The following is a 9,763-nucleotide window of genomic DNA, read 5'->3' as shown; positions in this document are numbered from 1 at the left end:
TGAATCGGTAACACTGGTCCTTGGAAGGTTTAGCATGGATTTTAGGAAGTTACTTTGCAGTAAATGTTTGCCACTGGGGGCTGGGCCTACACCATGCAGAATGGTTCCATACACAAATGATAATATTCTGTACGCATATGTGTATATTTTTTATCTTTTTCTATATCTAAGTAACCATTGCCAGTGTTTTATTTTATCCCAGGTGGTTTAGTTATTCGCAATAGTTTTAAAAAACCCTTTGTTTTACAAGTGTACTGTTAACCATTTTATATACTGTTACACATATTTTGCACTGAGTCAGTGTTACGATGATATAAAACATTGTATTTTACTTTAAAGCTTTATATATTTTAAAACAATATATATATGTAAAAAGATTAGTAACATTCAATAGCAGCTATCCTGCAAGAGGACTTCTCATACATTACTAGTGAATAATAGAATATGTAAATGCTTTCCTCTTTTTTCTTCTTCTCTTTTGATTGACTCCTTTTACTACTAATGATATTGGGCTTGTTTACCCATCCTCCTCCCCCTGGAGCATCTGTCCTGGCAGCAATGCTTCGAGGCAGCTGTGGTAAGGAAGACAGGATGTCTATACTTATGTTTTGTTTTTTAGTAAATGTGGTTCACAGGCTGGAATAAAACAGGTTTTCAGTAAGCAAGAGATGTTGGTTAACCGACCTGGTATCCACCATGTGCCTCTCACCATCTCCTTAGGACTGTAAACTTTTCTCACTTGACAACATCTTCAGAGTTCCTCCAAGGAGGACCTAGCTCTTCCTATGTTTCATTGACACATATATCCTTATGATACAGGGTGCAGCCAGGGGGGGCCCCAAAAAACAGATTTGGAATGGGGTCCAGAATTCGAAGTGTATAGGAATATTGGAGAGACATATAAGATGTCCTCACACCTCCCCCCAGGGGGAAGAAAAGAATGGAACCAGGCCATCCAGAGCTGTTTTGCATAGCAATAGTTTTGCAGCTAACCTCTGGAATGATTATTTAACATATCTATAACCTTTAACTGGTTTCATAGATATGTTAAATAGCAGTGGCCAAGTTTGGAGCAAGGGAGAAGGGAGTAGCTGGGGACGCAGGATGGAACTAGGAGCTGTGCTCCTGAGTGAGAAGGGACTCAGGAGGATGTAACTAAGGTCTGCGCTCCTGAGTGAGAAGGTAGTGGACTGGGACTCAAGATGTAACAAGGGGCTGTGCTCCTGAGTGAGAGGACTTGGACTCAGGATGTAACAAGGGGCTGCGCTGCTGAGTGAGGTGCCTGGGTGAGAGCTTGGAAAAGACTGGCTCCAGGACATGAGGGGAGAACTGCCCAGGTGAGGAGAGGGCCACACCGTTTGGGCCAGAATGGAGATCCCTGCAGCCAGGTGAAGAAGAAAGCCACATGCTTTTGGTGGAGTGCGGACTCCTGCAGCTTTGGTAGAAGAGGCCCACGCGGCTTTGGGGTGCCCTCTTTGGCCGCGGGGCCTGGAAAGCAAGAGAGACTTTGACTGGAACTGGGTACAAAGAACTCTTGCACAGTACTTTGGATTAATTAGAGATCCTGCCTGCACTGTGACACAGCTGACGGTGCCAGCAGCCTGCAACACAGACATCTGCTCTTTTCCTGATTTACGGTACCCGGAGTTGGGACAGTGGGAGAAGGGAGCGCTGTGTGTGTGTAGGTGTATACCCTAAAGGACTTTGATATTTTAGTGGAGGCATTAGGCCTGAATAGCATTAAACAAACATTTTGTTTCCTTTTCACAAATCTCTGGCATTAAGAGATGTCTTTCCAATTGGCGGCGGACAGAAGGGCCCAGTAGATTTTAGTATTTTGTTTTTGGGAGGGGCCCCTGTTGTATAGCAGTTTTCAGCATCCCTAGGTGGGCCAAATATTGTATTGCCCCTCCCTCGGACCTCTTGTTCGGTAACACTTAGATGTGACTCCTTGTATGACCCAGGTTACAGTCACTCAGACTTAAGATGGCATTGTTGTGTTAATTAGCACATTTGTAATTACAAGTGAGACTTGTTACAGAACAAGAGATCTGAGGGGGGGGGCAATATTTGGCCTACCTAGGGATGCCAAAAACTGCTGCACAACAGGGCCCCCCCAGGAAAGAATACTAATATCTACTGGGCTCTTCTGTCCGCCGCCAATTGGAAAGACATCTCTCAATGCTAGAGATTTGTGAAAAGGAAACAAAATGTTTATTTAATGCTATTTGGGCTTAATGCTTCCACTAAAATATCAAAGTCTTTTAGGGTATTCACCTACACCCACACAGTGCTCCCTTCTCCCACTGTCCCAACTCCGGGTACCGTAAATCAGGAAAAGAGCACACGTCTGTGTTGCAGGCCGCTGGCACCGTCAGCTGTGTCACTGTGCAGGCAGGATCTCGAGTTAATCCAGTCGTGTGGCACCCTCTCACAGTCCATTGGCAAGAGTTCTTTCTATCAAGTTCTAGGCAAAGTCTCTCCTGCTTTCCAGGCCATTCGGCCAAAAGGGGCACCCCAAAGCCCCATGGGCCTCTTTTATCAAAGCTGCAGGGGTCCCCACTCCACCAAAGGCATGTGTTTTTCTTCTTCACTTGGCTACAAGGATCTCCATTCTAGCAAAGCTGCGTGGTACTCTTTCACTCTGCTGAAAAACCGCATTGCTCTCTCTCCAATGGCTGCCATGTCTGGGTTTCTCCCTTCTCCCTGGCTCAAAGCTTGGCCACTGCTATTTAACATATCTATGAAACCAATTAAAGGTTACAGATATGTTAAATAATCATTCCAGAGGTTAGCTGCAAAACTGTTGCTATGCAAAACAGCTCTCAATGGTCCTGGCTCTATTTGTCTCTTCCCCCTGAGGGAGGCAGGGGTGAGGACATCTTATATGTCTCTCCAATATTCCTATACACTTTGAATTCTGGACAGCATTCCAAATCTTTTTTTTTGGGCCCCCCCTTGGCTGCACCCTGTATCAATATGTCCTTCTTATATAATTAATGGTAATTTGACTTTTCAAATACTGTATTATCATGAGTAACTTGTATTTTCATTTTTCTTGCTTTAAGGAATTCTTACTGACTTTAGTTTTCTTACTCTCTGCATATGCGTATATGTAGACATACATAACATACATCCAAACATATGCATGTAGAGATGAAGATATAAATGTTCATTATCTAATTCCAGTGTTTATTATGTATATATGTGCTTACACTAATAATGTTATAGGAAAACGAAGCAACCAGACACCGAGGGATTCTAGAGTACGAGGTTAATTTCTTAACGTGCATGGGCCCAGAGGAGTCAGTGTCCAAATTCTGAGCCCCGAACAAAGGATTCTTGGGGGGTTATATAGCTTAGGGGTCTTCCTGTCTACGTGACAAACGTGGGATACAGAAGCAGAATGTGATAATTGTTCTATCAGCTGGGGTGCTAGTTCCAGTCCTACTGACTATCCAGCCACCCACCCTCCCAGATGGCCCCATCATTCTCCCTAGGGTGCCTGGGGCCTGGGCAAATAAAAGTTAAACAGAGGTTTTTCAAAGTTTCCCATATCATTAATACACATATTATGCATAATATATTTATATAATATTTAAAAGTTTCTCTCTAGTTTCGTTCAACACCCTCTTCAGTGATGTAATTGTTCCCCAGGATTTGAATACATGCCTATGCATGTGCATGCACACACACATATACATTCTGTTGCTCAATGTTCATGATTATTGCTCTTGAAAGACTGGGCCCAGTTATCTCACCATCACTCAAATGCTTACCCATGGGTTTCACTTTGACGCACACACTGGAGAAAAATGGTAACAACCCAAGCTCAAGTCTTGCAAATCATAAAAGATCCAGTGTATATCTTTAGAAATAAATATATTCTTAAATTTAAAAGACAGTCTATATTTGACAACTGTTCATGTTGATCTACATGCAAATGGCACTCGCCTAAGGAGGAAGAATGCTTGTTTATTTACGTTGGTATATTTTTTTAAATTAACGTTTTATGAAAATATGTGACTCACTTGGCATTTAAAGACTCAAACTATCAAGATTAAAAAATAACACTAACCATCTTTTATCTCATTTAATTGACAACTATAGGTTAATTCTGTGAATTTATATGTTATGTTGCTAATTTTGAAAATTTTTCTTTCCATTGGACTTTGAAATTATAATTTTATATATAGTATAATGTTATATTTTACATATATTTCAGTTTTAAATAACATCATAGCATTTTCAGTGTATAAGAATAGTTTTGTTATTTTAAAACATTTTTATTCATAAGATTTTCAAATCCTTAGCCTACCAAAAGAAAGAAAATTACAAAAAGCATATTCCTATTCACCAAATCTATGCAATATGCACATTTCAAAATATATATTATCCAATCTTTTAATTACCCAGTAAATTGTTAACAAAGGTTTATTCTATACTTATTAATTTAAAGTTCCATAAGATGTAGTTTTAATAACCTTATGTATCTATAGAGTCATAATTTTATAAACTAAGCAATATAACAGATTACATCTTCTACTAACAAAAAATAGCATGACATGCTGTATCTTATTCATTATTGTTAATATTACATACATTTTAATATGTAGTGTATAAAATACATGTTATTAAATAATAATAGGTAGCTATCATGCATTTCCAAGGGAATAAGCCCTTTAAAAGTAGCTTAGGAAGTGTAGCTAGCTCAGGATACTAAACATTAGAAGATATATATATAGTTGACAGTCAAAATAATATATGTCCACATTTACCTATGCAAATAAAAATCTGCTCATGGAACTGGATAATTATACATCTAATAGCTTGGGGTTTATGCCAATTTTTGTATATAGAGATAAATGCATACTTTGCACATGCAATAGTTATGTGGATATAAATTTTAAATGCAACTTGAGAGCACTAGTTTTGAAAGAAACTAGTTTTAAAAGAGCACTTATTTTAAAAGAAAATATCTACACAGAAAATGTTTTACACATTTGCTTAATTTTTGAGGACAAAACTAGTTAAGAAAAATAAGAATTTAAAAGACAGAAAAAGATGTAATGATCTTTCCTAGCTTCATAAAATATTTGGATTAGATAAAATGAATCTACTTCAATTTGAAATTGATATATTTATGAAAACAGAACCATGATTAAGACATTAAGCATTTTAGGGTCCTTTCTGCTTCATTCTAAGGCACTACTCGACCCCCGACCCCTACACCCGAGGGATGTACTAGTAATCATGGTCACTGAAGAGCCAACTTTCCCTTTCTGGAGAGATATGTAAATGGAATGGGATCCTACTGTCTGTGTGTGTGCTGTGTTTTAACACTTTCTCTCTGACTTTTTCCTGCTTTTTGTTTTTGACGTTTTTCACTCAAGTTCACCTTCAACAATAACCTTCTGAAAATACCTGGGCCATAATAATCATTATAACCTGAAAGATTTTAAATGTACAATGATAAAATTTTAAGGTAAATTTACATTATGAATCCATGAAAATTCAAGAAACAATTAAAAAGATACAAATTGCAAGATGCAATGCTATTGTGCTATTCATTTTATCAGTAGGAAATAGTTAAGGAGAGAATTATATTGGAGATTACATTAGATTGTTTGTCTCCATAATTGCCCTCCTGCACTGCGGAGATGAAATGTGCCTTCTGGTGGTGTTAATTTGACATTAACAAGTGACCCTTTTTGGGGATGCAGTCTCCTTAGGTGTAAGCAATTTCACAGAATCAAACAATGGAAGCTGTGACAAAAATGCACATACTTGCTCATAAGAGAACAGTGTTGCTATATCACTAGGTAGAATACACAATCCAATGTATATTGGGAAATCAGAAGTGCAGAAAAAATAAATAAAAATTAAGGTTTTATGTATAGGTGAGCTGACTGTTAGACAACAAAAACCACTGACCTAAATTAACCTCTTGGGGATGTTTCCCCCAGTTAAATTGAAATTTAGTCATTGGTTCTAAGTACTGAGTGCACACTTCTCTTGTTCAATGTGACTTTAACTAGGTCATAACATGGTCTAATTTGGGATAAAATTAGCATAATTCACTTGTTTCTTGCATGATCTATGTGTTCTTATTTAGTTTTTATTGGAAATAATGGGCATACTTTGACTCTCCACCTACTCCTTATTTCTCAATTCATTTAGAAATTAGGCAGAGTCCCTACCAATGTCTGTGAGGTATAAAGCTTCATGCCACAGTGTTTCTCAAAGAAATAATCCTCAAGATCAAAGAAAGAGATGTATTAATGAGAATTGAAATAGTTTCTTTGAATTAGAGGAAGAAAAGGGACAAGAGTTTTGGAAAGGCATCCTGTCTGGCTGCACACTCTCAGGGATGTAGAGAGAGTCTCCGGGTGTGAAAGTCGAGGGCAATCAGTCTTTCTCTGAGATAAGAGATGGGGAGGGAACAAGAATACAGAGAAAGAATAAATACCTGGTGTTACCAGAAAGATGAAATCATCCATAGCAGTGATGCCCGAGGCTCACCCAGATACATTAGAGAGATTCACCTGCCGCTTAAAGAATTTAAGGGTGCAGCAGAAAGACCTATCTGAACTGAGACAGTCAAATAGCTGGAAGAGAACCACAACTCAGTGGTGGTCCATCATGCATTCAGAACCAGGTGGGAGAGAAGTTCCAAGAGACACCTGGATAGACTGGACACTGAAGAATCATACTACAAAACACTCTACCTCTTACAGTATCCTAAAACCATGAAAGACCCTGGAACTTAAAACTCTTGACAAGTGTGCTATATCTCAATTTCTTGAGCTAGATAAAAATAAATTTATCCAATCTTTTATGATTAAGAGCTTAATATGGAAATTAAGGAAACTTTTATGTAGTTAAATCGTATGGATTAATTATCCTGGTTGGCATAGTTCATTGTGGATTCCCATTGATTTTATCATCAGCTAATGCCCTTAGGTCTTTTCCTTATAGACAGTTAATAAATCAAGCCTCCCTCATCCTGTTCTCATGAAGATTCTTTGAAAAACATTCAAGATTGCATATTCATCACTATTAACCTTCATTCTGTTAGACAATTCATGTATAGCTTCTTAGTACTGTATTGGCTAAATTAATAGTTTGATAATGATATGATTTATCAGTGTCTCACTAAGTACACAGCCATTTATTCAGAAAGGCAGTTTGCTAGAAAGAACGTAGGGGGGAGAATGTGGAATTAAATAAAGAATTGAGTTGTTTTCTGCTCTTGCTGTATTTGCCCTTGGTTTTAGTTTTGTTCTTAGTGGTAAGTAAGAGCAATTGAAATAGATGATTTACCGATGGCCATGTAAGGGTACATAATAGCATCCTCTTCATTATTAAATAATGAAAGCCTTTATGGAAACAGAACATTTTAGAGTTACATGTTCCCTTAGAAACAGTAATGTGGGCGGAGTGGACAGGGTGCAGAGTTGGACTTATTAAAGCATTTATCCCACAGCAGAGAGCTGTTTAGTAAAAGGTGTATGTCTAGAAATGTTTTAACATAATAAAGTATTCTTTAATAACTTGTTAGTGTTTCTGGTTTTATAAAGACCAAGTCAAGTGGCTTTTTACCCTATAGCATCTAAAGTCAATTTGAATGTGAAACCTTCTCTTCTCCAGAATAACTATTGGCTGTTTCTTAAATTTCACTCTTAAGAGATCATTTTCAGGTCATTCATTCTTCTGATTGCTCTTTTTCTGGATGTTCTCCAGTTGATGTTCATCCTATTGAAATCCATGATGTATATGAAAGCAGAATAGTTAGTGCTCCACACACAACTTTTTGCAAAACAGGAGCAGGCTAGTTAGTCCAGCATGTAAGTAGTAAATGTAATTCCTGTTGTGTAAAATGCAGACTTCTATGCATATTTCTTCTTCAAACTGCCAACATTAGTGTGTCAAATCACAATAAATAGCATTCACTTCAAAATTACACTACTGTAGATCTAAAGCAAAATAAAAATTACAAAAAATGGACAAGTTACTTTGCTATGGCAGATTTTATCTGTCTAAATTTGGAGTAATTTGCTATCAGCTCCATGAAATGACATGTTTGTTAATAAGTCAGCAGAAACGACTAAGGAATTTTCTAATGAAATCTGAACAAATACTGTAACAGTGGCTGAGTATCTGTAAAGCAGCTTTCTAGTTTCTAAGAATTCATGAAACCTTTTCTACACTGTAATCTTCCATATAACCAAGGCTCACATTTTATATTTTGCTTCTGATTATTTTTTAATAAAAGCATATTTTATGATCATATATGGCTACATATGGCCAAAGATATATAAATGTGCTAAGGTTGCGAAAGCACTTAATCACATGTTCATTAATGACAGGGGCCATGCATCATTGGCAAGAGCATAGAGTCAACATGGGGACCTTTCAAGTCCTAACTTGCTTAAGAATACAGAAGGCAATTGCACATACCCAGGTGTGAATCCATCTCTGATGTGTGCTGTTAAACACAGTACTTTTCTTTTATTTATTATTTTATTCATTTTTTATTTTATTTATTTATCTTTAGAGGGGAAGAGAAGGAGAGAAATATCAGTGTGTGGTTGCCTCTCATGCATCCCCTGCTGAGAATTGGCCTGCAACCCAGGCATGTGCCCTGACTGGGAATCGCACCTTGATCCTTTGATTCGCAGGCCCATGCTCAATCCACTGAGCTATGCCAGCCAGGGCCGAGCACAGTAATTTTCTAATGCACAATTCTACATTTGTGAAATAGAAATAACATCTTTCTCATCCAATTGTTTTGCTAACTGGATAAGATGGTAAAGTTGCTATTCTTAGTAAAATTTCCGATAAAACAAAACAAATAAATTTAACCCTTAGTATGTGCCAATGTTTAAGCATTTTGCATGAATTAATTAAATTTTAATTCTCAAAACAACCTCAAGATGGGCCTATGGCTACCATATTTTACAGATAAGAAAACTGAAGTACCTACATTTTAAGCAATTTACCAAAGGTTGTTCAAATTTCACCTAAGCTTCCTGATTCCATTTCTTCTGAATTACTAGAAAGTTCTTAAGTTTTGGCTTCTGTCATGATAATATTATTAACGATGAAGTTCATGGTAATGACAGATCAACATGAGAAAATAGGCAAATGACAAAAGACAAAGTAAAGAAAAGCAAGCTTTCTTTTAAAATTTTATGTAAGTAATTCCTACATGAAAAGTTAATTCCAAGTTTTCTTGAAAAACTGGAAAAAATATTGGCAGTATAGGCAGCAATTAGAATAGGAACCAGGAGTTAAATAATTTAGTATATGAAAACAATTAATAATGGTATGTGCAATTCACATAAAAACTACTATAAAATATAATATTATTTATAAAAACTATGAGAAATCACCTACGAGAGATCAGTTAATGTTTAAGATCATAATAGTAACAGTAAGGAAGGAATTTAAGAAAATTATAGGGCTGATCTATTGTTAAGACGATAAAGATATAGGAAATTCAGCAAGGATAAAGGATTTAGTAACTATTTCCTTAAAATTTTCCATGAGTTTTTGTTTTAAACTATCAGTGCTTAGATTTCTTTTAGAACATTACAAAGTTGGCTTGGCAACTGTGTATTATTATTTTTTAAAGTTAGCCATTTTTACTCTCATTATTATTCTTTTCTTTTTTCTGGCACTCCACGAACTCACAAATTACCCCATTGTTCAAACTGACAATGTCTAGATTGGATAATCCACTTTTGTACCTTTGGAGTAT

The sequence above is a fragment of the Artibeus jamaicensis genome, unplaced genomic scaffold, assembly GCF_021234435.1.
Source record: "Artibeus jamaicensis isolate MK-2021 breed Jamaican fruit bat unplaced genomic scaffold, CSHL_Jam_final contig_851, whole genome shotgun sequence".
Lineage (NCBI taxonomy): Eukaryota > Metazoa > Chordata > Mammalia > Chiroptera > Phyllostomidae > Artibeus > Artibeus jamaicensis.
The sequence above is the reverse complement of the archived record's forward strand: the minus strand, read 5'-3'. Positions refer to the sequence as shown.